Genomic DNA, 13,261 nt, shown 5'->3' with positions numbered 1-13,261 from the left:
ATGTCACCCGAGTATAAAAGTCGGCCCCTCCCGCGGCTCGCCTCAGATGCCTTGTGAGTTAGCTGAGGGAAAGTGCTGTTGTGTTGGAGCTGCTGTAGGGAGAGTGTTAGGAGTGAGTGTAGGCTTCAAGAACCCCAACGGTCCTTCTTAGGGCCACATCTATCCGTGTGCAGTAGTGTGGAGGCTGCTGTTAGCAGTGTTGCCCATTTTTTTTTTTTCAAAATCGGCTGTGCAGAGCATTGCGCCCTGCAGTAATACTACAGGGACAGAAGTGGTGGTTAGGCAGGGAGAGTGTTAGGAGTGAGTGTAGGCTTCAAGAACCCCAACGGTCCTTCTTAGGGCCACATTTAACCATGTGCAGTACTGTGCAGGCTGCTGTTAGCAGTGTTGCATATTTTTTTTTTTCAAAATCGGCTGTGCAGAGCATTGCACCCTGCAGTAATACTACAGGGACAGAATTGTGTAGGCAGGGCCAGAAGACATATATTATTGATTGAATATAGTCAGTGGGCCTTTTCTTTAAAAAAAAAAGGGAAACATTCTATTTGGCCTGCCTCTGACAGTCCTCAGCGTTCTGGCTACGTGTGTGGTGGGTGGAGATAGTAAACAAAAATCATACGCAGCCAGCTACGTTTAACAGCAGGCTTGCGCCAATTTATTTCCTGCCTGGGAAAAATCACCGCTCTGCTGCACTTCATATAACACTGCAGTTCTGTGGAACACATTTCTTATCTGATTGAATATAGTCAGTGGGCCTTCCCTTTAAAAAAAAAAGGGAAACATTCTATTTGGCCTGCCTCTGACAGTCCTCAGCGTTCTGGGTACGTGTGTGGTAGGTGGAGAACGTAAAGAAATCATACGCAGCCAGCTACGTTTAACAGCAGGCTTGCGCCAATTTATTTCTTGCCTGGGAAATCACTGCTCTGCTGTAGTTAATAACTCTGCAACCCTGCAGTTCTGTGACACATTTGCAGGGCCAGAAGACATATTTATTATTGATTGAATATACGCAGTGGGCCTTTCCTTTAAAAAAAAAGGGAAAACATTATATTTGGCCTGCCTCTGACAGTGCTCAGCGTTCTGGGTACGTGTGTGGTGGGTGGAGAACGTAAAGAAATCATACGCAGCCAGCTACGTTTAACAGCAGGCTTGCGCCAATTTATTTCCTGCCTGGGAAAAATCACCGCTCTGCTGCACTTCATATAACACTGCAGTTCTGTGGAACACATTTCTTATCTGATTGAATATAGTCAGTGGGCCTTCCCTTTAAAAAAAAAAGGGAAACATTCTATTTGGCCTGCAGGCTTGCGCCAATTTATTTCCTGCCTGGGAAATCAAATCACTGGTAATACAGCATGCTGAGGGGTAGGGGTAGGCCTAGAGGACGTGGACGCGGCCGAGGACGCGGAAGGCCAAGTGAGGGTGTGGGCACAGGCCGAACTCCTGATCCAGGTGTATCGCAGCCGACTGCTGCGCGATTACGAGAGAGGCACGTTTCTGGCATCCCCACATTAATCGCACAATTAATGGGTCCACGCGGGAGACCTTTATTAGAAAATGAGCAGTGTGAGCAGGTCCTGTCGTGGATAGCAGAAAGTGCTTCGAGCAACCTATCGTCCACCCACAGTTCTGCGCTGTCCACTGCTGCAAATCCGAATCCTCTGTCTGCTGCTCCTCCTTCCTCCCAGCCTCCTCACTCCACTACAATGACACATGCTCAGGAGCGGGAACACTCCCAGGAACTGTTCTCGGGCCCCTGCTCAGATTGGGCAGCAGTGGTTCCTCTCCCACCAGAGGAGTTTATCGTCACTGATGCCCAACCATTGGAAAGTTCCCGGGGTTCGGGGGATGAGGCTGGGGGCTTCCGGCAACTGTCTCAAGACCTTTCAGTGGGTGAGGAGGACGATGACGATTAGACACAGTTGTCTATCGGTGAGGTAGTAGTAAGGGCAGTAAGTCCGAGGGAGGAGCGCACAGAGGATTCGGAGGAAGAGCAGCAGGACGATGAGGTGACTAACCCCACCTGGTTTGCAACGCCTACTCAGGACAGGTCTTCAGAGGGGGAGGCAAGGGCAGCAGCAGGGCAGGTTGCAAGAGGCAGTGCGGTGGCCAGGGGTAGAGGCAGGGCCAGACCGAATAATCCACCAACTGTTTCCCAAAGCGCACCCTCGCGCCATGCCACCCTGCAGAGGCCAAGGTGCTCTAAGGTCTGGCAGTTTTTCACAGAGACGCCTGACGACCGACGAACAGTGGTGTGCAACCTTTGTCGCGCCAAGATCAGCCGGGGAGCCACCACCAACAGCCTCACCACCACCAGCATGCGCAGACATATGATGGCCAAGCACCCCACAAGGTGGGACGAAGGCCGTTCACCGCCTCCGGTTTGCACCGCTGCCTCTCCCCCTGTGCCCCAACCTGCCACTGAGATCCAACCCCCCTCTGAGGACACAGGCACTACCGTCTCCTGGCCTGCACCCACACCCTCACCTCCGCTGTCCTCCGCCCAATCCAGCAATGTCTCGCACCGCACCGTCCAGCCGTCGCTAGCGCAAGTGTTTGAGCGCAAGCGCAAGTACGCCGCCACGCACCCGCACGCTCAAGCGTTAACTGTCCACATAGCCAAATTTATCAGCCTTGAGATGCTGCCGTATAGGGTTGTGGAAACGGAGTCCTTCAAAAGTATAATGGCGGCCCCCACTACTCAGTTCCCAGTCGCCACTACTTTTCCCGATGTGCCGTCCCAGCCCTGCACGACCACGTCTCCTGCAACATTGTACGCGCCCTCACCAACGCGGTTACTGCCAAGGTCCACTTAACAACGGACACGTGGACAAGCACAGGCGGGCAGGGCCACTACATCTCCCTGACGGCACATTGGGTGAATTTAGTGGAGGCTGGGACAGTCAGAGCCGGGACCGCTCACGTTCTACCCACCCCCAGAATTGCGGGCCCCAGCTCGGTGGTGGTACCTCCTCCAACGCAACCTCTGTCTCGCAATCAAGATGTGTCAGCAGCAGCGCGTCGCCAGCAGTCGGTGTCGCGCGTCGTGGCAGCACAGCGGTGGGCAAGCATCAGCAGGCTGTGCTGAAACTACTCAGCTTAGGAGATAAGAGGCACACGGCCCACGAACTGCTGCAGGGTCTGACAGAGCAGACCGACCGCTGGCTTGCGCCGCTGAGCCTCCAACCGGGCATGGTCGTGTGTGACAACAGCCGTAACCTGGTGGCGGCTCTGCAGCTCGGCAGCCTCACGCACGTGCCATGCCTGGCCGACGTCTTTAATTTGGTGGTTCAGCGCTTTCTGAAAAGCTACCCACGCTTGTCAGACCTGCTCGTAAAGGTGCGACGGCTCTGCGCACATTTCCGCAAGTCCCACACGGACGCTGCCACCCTGCGCACCCTGCAACATCGGTTTACTCTGCCAGTGCACCGACTGCTGTGCGACGTGCCCACACGGTGGAACTCTACGCTCCACATGTTGGCCAGGCTCTATGAGCAGCGTAGAGCTATAGTGGAATACCAACTCCAACATGGGCGGCGCAGTGGGAGTCAGCCTCCTCAATTATTTTCAGAAGAGTGGGCCTGGTTGGCAGACATCTGCCAGGTCCTTCGAAACTTTGAGCAGTCTACCCAGGTGGTGAGCGGCGATGCTGCAATCATTAGCGTCACCATTCCTCTGCTATGCATCTTGAGAAGTTCCCTGCAAAGCATAAAGGCAGACGCTTTGCGCTCGGAAACAGAGCCGGGGGAAGACAGTATGTCGCTGGATAGTCAGAGCACCCTCCTGTCTATATCTCAGCGCGTTCAGGAGGAGGAGGAGGAGCATGAGGAGGATGAGGAGGAGGGGGAAGAGACAGCTTGGCCCACTGCTGACGGTACCCATGCTGCTTGCCTGTCATCCTTTCAGCGTGTATGGCCTGAGGAGGAGGAGGAGGAGGAGGATCCTGAAAGTGATCTTCCTAGTGAAGACAGCCATGTGTTGCGTACAGGTACCCTGGCACACATGGCTGACTTCATGTTAGGATGCCTTTCTCGTGACCCTCGCGTTGCACGCATTCTGGCCACTACGGATTACTGGGTGTACACACTGCTCGACCCACGGTATAAGGAGAACCTTTCCACTCTCATTCCCGAAGAGGAAAGGGGTTCGAGAGTGTTGCTATACCACAGGACCCTGGCGGACAAGCTGATGGTAAAATTCCCATCCGACAGTGGTAGTGGCAGAAGGAGCAGTTCCGAGGGCCAGGTAGCAGGGGAGGTGCAGAGATCGAGCAGCATGTACAGCACAGGCAGTACAACAGTCTTTAAGGCCCTGGACAGCTTTATGGCTCCCCAGCAAGACTGTGTCACCGCTCCCCAGTCAAGGCTGAGTCGGCGGGAGCACTGTAAAAGGATGGTGAGGGAGTACGTAGCCGATCGCACGACCGTCCTCCCTGACGCCTCTGCCACCTACAACTACTGGGTGTCGAAGCTGGACACGTGGCCTGAACTCGCGCTGTATGCCCTGGAGGTGCTTGCTTGTCCTGCGGCTAGCGTCCTGTCAGAGAGGGTGTTTAGTGCGGCTGGGGGAATCATCACAGATAAGCGTACCCGCCTGTCAACCGACAGTGCCGAAAGGCTTACACTCATCAAGATGAACAAAGCCTGGATTTCCCCAGACTTCTCTTCTCCACCAGCGGACAGCAGCGATACCTAAGCAATACGTAGGCTGCACCTGCGGATGGAAGCATCGTTCTCTCTCACCATCCAAAACGGGGACATTTCTGCTTCATCAATCTGTGTATAATATTCCTCCTCCTCCTCCTCCTGAAACCTCACGTAATCATGCCGAACGGGCAATTTTTCTTAGGGCCACAAGGCTCACTCATATAATTTATCTTAAAATTTTTTATACGTTTCAATGCTCTTAAAAGCGTTGAAACTTTAACTTGAACCAATTTTTCGTTAAACTGGGCTGCCTCCAGGCCTAGTTACCACTTAAGCCACATTAACCAAAGCGATTAATGGGTTTCACCTGCCATCTTGGTTGGGCATGGCCAATTTTTTCTGAGGTACATTAGTATTGTTGGTACACCAATTTTTTTGGGCCCTCACCTACAGTGTAATCATAGTAATTTCTATGTTCTTCGCCTGCACTCATGCTACAGAAAGGTGTGTGTGGTTGGCCTACACTTTAGCTACATAAATGTAACTGGGGTCTTGTCTATACTGCAGCTACTGAAATGTGAAAGAGACTGTTATCTCCCTAAACTGCTGCAATGGGAATGTTACTGGGGCCTGTCTTGAGTGCTACTATTACTGAAATGGAACTAAGACTGCGCTCCCCCTATACTGCTGCTAGTGATATGTTAGTGGGGCCTGTCCCTAATGCTACCGCTGAAATGTTAATAATTCTGTGCTCTGGCTATACCGCTGCTAATGGTATGTCGCTGGGGTGTGGAAACAGAGGCTTCACAAAGACATGATGGCGGCGAGGCTATTTCCCACCAACGCTGTTACTGTTAGGGTGCATATAACAACGGACACGTGTAGAGGACACATAGTGCCTCCAAAACATCCCCCTCCTCCTCCAACAATGAAAACATTCTTGGCAAATACCTTTGCATTGGTCCGTCTGGTGGCAGTCCAAGAATTTCACCTTTAACGACACAACAAGAGAGCACCACCACCATCCCCCCGCCACGGCCCACTTAATCCTGGCCACATTCCGAAAACCAACTACATTAAACCGCGCTACCAGGTCCGCAGTCATCACCACATTACCACCAACGAGGTTACTGTTAAGGTACATATTACCAGTCTGACTGGGGCATGCAGTGTGGGCCGAAGCCCACCTGCATTAAGCACGACATTACTACCTCAGCTGTGTTGGGCAATGCAATGGGATATTTTTATGTACCGCCGGTGGCTTCCTGGCACCCACCCATGCTGTGGGTCCACAGAGAATTATAAATGCATCTGTTTCCACTTCTAAAGAACCCCAGTCTGACTGGGGCATGCAGTGTGGGCCGAAGCCCACCTGCATTAAGCACGACATTACTACCTCAGCTGTGTTGGGCAATGCAATGGGATATTTTTATGTACCGCCGGTGGGTTCCAGGGAGCCACCCATGCTGTCGGTCCACAGGGAATTATAAATGCATCTGTTTCCACTTCTAAAGAACCACAGTCAGACTGGGGCATGCAGTGTGGGCCGAAGCCCACCTGCATTAAGCACAACATTACTACCTCAGCTGTGTTGGGCAATGCAATGGGATATTTTTATGTACCGCCGGTGGCTTCCTGGCACCCACCCATGCTGTGGGTCCACAGGGAATTATAAATGCATCTGTTTCCACTTCTAAAGAACCCCAGTCTGACTGGGGCATGCAGTGTGGGCCGAAGCCCACCTGCATTAAGCACGACATTACTACCTCAGCTGTGTTGGGCAATGCAATGGGATATTTTTATGTACCGCCGGTGGGTTCCAGGGAGCCACCCATGCTGTCGGTCCACAGGGACTTCACAATAGGGAGTTGTACCTGCCTGTGTCTATGAATTAAAAAGCCCGGTCTGACTGGGGCATGCAGACACCTTGACAGAATGAATAGTGTGTGGCACATAAGTTCCCCATTGCTATGCCCACGTGTGCAGCTCCTGATGGCGGTGGCACAGGATTATATTTCTCATTGCTTCTGTACAGCATTGTGGGCTATCGCCCCGCCCCTTTTAAAGACCGTCGCTGCCTAGCCGTGCCAACCCTCTGCAGTGTGTGCCTGCTTTTCCTGTGGCAGACGCACTTATAAATAGACATAAGTGTGGCGTGGCATGAGGGCAGCTGAAGGCTGGGCAGGGACAGTTTTGTGTGCGCTGTGGACACTGGGTCGTGGAAGGGGGGGGGGGTTGGGCAGCATGTAACCCAGGAGAAGTGGCAGCGGAGTGTCATGCAGGCAGTGATTGTGCTTTGTTGGAGGTAGTGTGGTGCTTAGCTAAGGTATGCTTTGCTAATGATGGCTTTTCAGAAGTAAAAATTGTTGGGAGGGGGGGGCCCACTCTTGCCGCTATTGTGGCTTAATAGTGGGACCTGTGAACTTGAGATGCAGCCCAACATGTAGCCCCTCGCCTGCCCTATCCGTTGCTGTGTCGTTCCCATCACTTTCTTGAATTGCCCAGATTTTCACACATGAAAACCTTAGCGAGCATCGGCGAAATACAAAAATGCTCGGGTCGCCCATTGACTTCAATGGGGTTCGTTATTCGAAACGAACCCCCGAGCATCGCGATAATTTCGTCCCGAGTAACGAGCACCCGAGCATTTTGGTGCTCGCTCATCTCTAGTAATAATATCATGTTCGTCCTGAGTTAATTCTTCCCTTTAAATTATTTCACCAACATATAGTACCAGTCAAAAGTCTGGACACACCTTTTCATTCCATGTTTTATATTTTTTTTCCCCTCTACATTGTAAATTCATATAGAAGACATGGAAACTATAAAAGAACTCCTATGGAATTAAGTAGTAAACAAAAAAAGTGTTAAACAAACCAGAATATGTTTCATATTTCAGATTCTTAAAAGTAGCCCACTTTCGCTTGGATGACAGTTTTGCACTCTGTGGGCATTCTCTCAGTCAGCTTCATGAGCTAGTCATTTGGAATGGTTTTCAATTAACAGGTATGCCTTATGATTTGGGATTTTTTTTCCTTCTTAAAGGGGCTTTCTAGAACTTAAACAAGTTAAAAGAGCTTAAAAGGGTTTTGTCATTATAAAAAAAAATCAATACTTACCTATTCCTCCCCCCATCAGTCTTCTTACCGCATCTTCTACTCACCTATCTTCTCCATTCCCTCGAGTCACCTCCCCTCCAGTCGGCCAGATCTTCTTCTTCTTGTTACAATGCGTCCATTCTCTGCAGTCTTCTTCTGGCAGATCAGTGTAGGTTATGTCACTAGGGACGTAACGTTCACAGCCTAGGAAGGAATGCTGATCTATTGCCGAGACTGCGCATGCACACTGTCTTACCGCAAGAGTTCATCTACTATTGCAGAGAGACAGCAAACATGTGCAGTCTAATGTGTTTGAAACCATACGTTGTATTGTGCAGAGGTAGAGTTGGCACACAGTCACATACAGTGTTCAGCCCTGTTAAACTACTGTTCTAATCCACATTGTGGCAAGAACCACTCAGCTAAGTAAAGAGAAATGATAGTCCATCATTATTTTAAGACATGAAGATCAGTCAATATGAGAAATTTCAAGACCTTTGAAGCTATCCTCAAGTGTAGTCCTGAAAGTCATCAAATGCTGTGATGAAATTAGCTCTCATGTAAATTGCTCAAGGAAAAGTAGATAAAGAGTTTCCTCTGCTGCAGAAGATAAGCTCAGTAGAGTTACTAGCCTGGAGATCAGATTTGAGCCCACATAAATGATTCACAAAGATCAAGTACCAGACACATTTCAACATCAGCTGTTCAGAAGATACTGCGAGAGTCAGTCCTTTATGGTTAAATTGCTGCAAAGAAGCCCCTACTGGGGTACATTAACAAGAAGAAAAGATTTGCTTCAACCAAGAAACACAAGGAATGGACATTAGACCAGTGGAAATCTGTATATTGGTCTCATGAGTCAAAGTTTGATATTTTCGGTTCCAACCGCTTTGTCTTTGTGAGGTGCAGAAAGGGTGAGCGGATGGCTTCTACATGTGTAGTTCCCACCGTGAAGCCTGGAGGAAGAGGTGTGATGCTGTGGGGGTGTTTTCCTGCTGACATTGTTGGTAATTTTTTCATGGTTCAAGGCACACTTAACCAGCATTCGCTACCAGAAGCATTCTACAGCAACATGTCATCCCATCTGGTTTGTGTTTTTTAATAGGACAACCCAAGCACACCTTCAAGCTTTGTAAGAGCTATGTGACCAAGGAGAGTGATGGAGTGCTGCATCAGATGACATGGTCTCCAAACCACCCAATATAAGCCCAAATGAGATTATGTGGGGTGAGTTGGACCACAGAGTAAAGGAAAAGCAGCCATCATGTGCTCAGCACCTCTGGGAACTCCCTTGAGACTGTTAGAAAACCATTCCAGTTGACTACCTCATGAAGCTAATAGACAGAATGCAAGTTTGTGTAAAGCTGTTCAGAAAGCAAAAGGGGGCTATTTTGAAGAATCTAAAATATAAAACAAATTCTGGTTTGTTTAACACGTTTTGGTCAAAAATTTATTTCCATATGTGTTCCTTCATAGTTTGCATGATTCCAATATCTACAAATGAGAAAAAGAAAAAAAAGAAAAGCATAGAATGAAAACGTGTCTAAATTTTGGATTGGTACTGTAGCTACTCACACAGCTACTTTTTTTGTTATTACACGGGCATCTAACTTCGCTACCCACACATGCCAAAGTAAAGAAATCTAACATTCCCATTTTTTTTCACAATTAGTAATTTATGACAATAAATGCAAATGAAAATATCCGAACTAGCTCTAGTAATGTAGGGATTTTCTCGTAATTCACTTTATCTGAAGCAAAAAAGCAGGATTACTACATTAATAAAACTGAAAGAAAAAATGATTGCCATTCCAATGTTTACAGATTAAGTTTCATTGGCTTCAGTAGCCATTTTTCCAAAGTTTTGATGGCAGTCATACTGTACAGTACAAATGCTATTTTAGATCAATGGTTTTGAAACCGTACCCATGTAAACAAGTTCTACTCGGTTTTAAGACCTTAAAATGAATATTTCCATTTAAACACCATTTTAATACTCCGTGCTGGTTAATTTCTTAATATATCTTTAGAGCAGTAAGAGCTTTGCTTTTCTGCCACATACTCCAAAATCCCCTGCATAGACAGTCAGTTAAAGGGGTTGTCTGGGGTAAATATATTTTTTTCAATACACCAGTTCAAGCCTCCATTGCTACAGAGCCTCTACTCTGTCCTTCCCCACTTGGCTTCATTTCCAATGCTGCAGAGGTGTCATGCCCATATACCCACATGACCACTGTAGCCAATCACTGGCCTCAGAGATGCAGTAGAGGACTCAAGAGATGCCCGGTGGAGGAACCAAGCAGTGGTCTACAGCAGCGAGGACTGAATGGATGAGTATACATTCTTTTTTTTATCTTAGATAATTTCCTACGTCCAGTAAAAGGGATATCTTAGACTACCCCTTTAACCATATTCACAACACATAACTAATGTATTTTCTATAGGGGTATAATATGGCGCGAGCTTGTAACTCTAACCCGCTCCATACATGACCGGTGTTATAGTAACATAGTAGGTTAGGCTGAAAGAAGACAATGTCCATCTACTTCAGCCTGTTTCCAACCTCCCCACCTTGTTGATCCAGAAGAAGGCACAAAAAACCCAATGAGGCAGAAGCCAATTTAGCCCATGCGGGGGCAAAAGTTTCTTCATGACTTGATAATGGCAGTCAGAATAATCCCTGGATCAATGTTTTGAAAGTTCCTACCTGAATCCAAAACCTGGATCAACAACCCTGCTGGTTATTTAATGTCTATATCCTGTAATATCATAGCGCTCTAGAAAGGTATCTATTCCCCTCTTAAACTCCAGTTTTTCAGTTGTTAACCCTCTAATTCTGACAGTAGCATTTAAATTCCCGATTGGTGATTGGAGGTCATGAACCGTCTCTCCTCCCCACAATGAGATTGTGGGGTGCTGTCTAGGTGTTATGACAGCCGGAGGGCCTTCTGAAGGCCTATTAAAATGCATTTCTGCCAATTAAGCCAGCAGTATGTCTTAATATATTGCCTGCAGAAATACCGAATACTGCAATATGGAAGCATTGTGGTAAATGGTATAAGTAATCAAATGATTGCAAGTTTAAGTCCCCTAAGGCTAATTTCACACGGGCGATCATGATTCTGCTGCAAGAAATTTGCAGCAAAATTGCATCTTTGTTGCCACTATTTTTGAGTGTCAGCGATGCTTTTTTTGAAGAATGATCTCGCATTGCATCGCTGCCGCCCGCGGTAAGATCGCAGTATTTTTTTAATCGCAAAGGTCAATGGGACTTTCATTGCAAAGCATGTTTATTGTGTTGTTTTATCACGGCTGGCCGATATACGCTTCCATCTGAGCAGTCCCCCCTTCCCTCCCCCTCACCGCCTTTCTGCCTCTCTCCTCCCCTTTGAGCGGTTTGCAATGGGAGGGGGGGGGGGGGGCAGAGCTAAGCTCCCTTCCCCACCCCTTGTCCATAGCCAGAAATGGGAGGGGGCAGGACAGAGCAGAGCTCAGCTCTGCCCTGTCCTGTCCCCTCCCATTCCAAATGCCAGAGTGGAGGAGAGAGGCAGAGAGCCGGTGTGGGGTAGGGAAGGGGGTCACTGCTTAGATGGAAGCTTATATCGGCCAGCTGTTTAAACGCCCGCTGTTATACGCACATTTAAATAAGCCCTTACGCAGAAGGCAAAAATTGCACAATTTTCTCATGCGTGTGAAACCACCCTAAGGCTGCCTGCCCACGGGCAATTGTTCATTACGTTACCCGCGGCGATAATCCAGCTGCGGGTAACGCAATGAACGCTTTCCATAGCGCTGCTATGGAAAGCGCAGCCACAGCATCCGCGAGCGGACAATCATATCAATTCTCCGCTCGCGGGATCTAAATCGCGATTTGCTGCGATTCTCTGGGGTGAGCCTATCTGTCAGATAGGCTCATCGCAGAGAACTGAGAGCGGCCCTCCTGCTCTCTCCGCTGGCGATATTCCGCAACGGCCGTGGACAGGGAGCTTAAAGGGACTACAAAGAAGGTAAAATACGTTATTATTGTAACAATTAAAGGATATTAAAAGTTCAACCCCTAAAAAGCAAAACAAATCTGATCTGGCAGAATAACACATTATTTTTCCTGCACGGTGAATGTCTTAAAAAAAACACAATGCCAAAATTGTGCTTTTTTAAATCATTTTGTCTCTAAGAAAATATTTAAATTTTCAAAACATTATATGTACTCCAAAATGTTGCCAATAAAAAGCACAGGTTGTTCCCCCAAAAATGGGCCCTCACACAGCTATACTGCTGGAAAAAGAAGAGTTATGCAACCGGAAGATGTCTGCAGGATTTTTTTTAAGTAGTTGGGTAAAATACAAACTAAATACATCATTTCATTTTTGCTGTAGTGTGTACGCCGTGACAACAAGATTCCCCTCAAAGATGATGTTTTTCATTTCACACCAATTAGAAAGTTTTTCAGCACATTATAGGGTAAGGTAAATACTACCATCGAAAAATACAACACATCCGGCAAACAATAAGCCCTCAGACATGTATGTTGATGGCGAAATAGAAAAAAGGTTTGAATTTTTGAATGTTGGGAGGAAAAAACAAAAAAAGAAAAAACAAAAAATGGTTAATGAATGCAATTAGGGCTCACACGCGTGCGCAAGAAAAACGCTGTGATATCGCCAGTGTTTTCATTGAATAGCTAAGCGCTGCCTGTAATTGGCTGAGCGTTCAGCCAATGAGCACAGCCCTTTCAGCACTGAAAGTGCTAGACAGCAGTGCAGGGGAGCCAACTGGAGGATGCGTCTGAGCGGCGGAGAGGTGAGTAAAGTTTTTTCTTTTTAACTAGCTATGGAGGATTTTCAGGGAAGGACTTATTTTTCAAGCCCTTCCTTAAAAATCATGCTGCAGGGGTTGCCACAAAACCACTGCTTTCAATGGGGCCAGCTGCAGCGCCGACCCCGTTGAAAGCAATGGGATCGCATGCTGGACTTATGCCACAGCTGTGACAGCTGTGGCAGAGGATTCCTTCATCCCCGTGGTCCCCCCGGGCATGAAGGAAACTCCTGCCACAGCTGTCACAGCTGTGGCAGAAGTCCACGATCGATATTCTCCCTATGTTTTCAAAGGGGCTGCCGCTGGCCCCATCGAAGACAGTGGCGATATCGCAGCATTTTTCTTGCACTGTGAGGTGAGTGTTTTCACTCGCTCTCGCAGCACACGGAGAAAACGCGAGTGGGTGTGAGCCCTTATAGATGCATACAGCTACCACTAGACAGGATGAGGTTATTGCATCCTGATTTATTATTGAGTTCAGTGTATTAAATATAGGTGGTGAGCTCTGTGTCATAAAAACTCCACCCCCTATAAAACTATAAAAACTTTTCTAACAACATGCGCCTATGTGATAGCGGATGTGATAACTAGCAAAAACGCAAATTTTAGTGACCTCAAATAATGTTGTTTTCCTGAAACATCTCTTTAAAGTGGTAGTAACTAGCAGAATCCCTTCCTTCTAATATGCTGTCCAGTACCGGT

The 13,261-nt window shown here is 47.9% G+C and overlaps 1 protein-coding gene across 1 annotated transcript in view; it reads right to left on the bottom strand.

Annotated features, from left to right (window-relative positions):
• Positions 1–13,261, bottom strand: part of PAPPA (pappalysin 1) — a 326,123-nt gene that overhangs the window by 199,111 nt on the left and 113,751 nt on the right. The gene's annotated exons all lie outside the window — the stretch shown is intronic.

This window comes from Eleutherodactylus coqui, chromosome 10, assembly GCF_035609145.1.
Source record: "Eleutherodactylus coqui strain aEleCoq1 chromosome 10, aEleCoq1.hap1, whole genome shotgun sequence".
Lineage (NCBI taxonomy): Eukaryota > Metazoa > Chordata > Amphibia > Anura > Eleutherodactylidae > Eleutherodactylus > Eleutherodactylus coqui.
The sequence above is the reverse complement of the archived record's forward strand: the minus strand, read 5'-3'. Positions and strand labels throughout refer to the sequence as shown.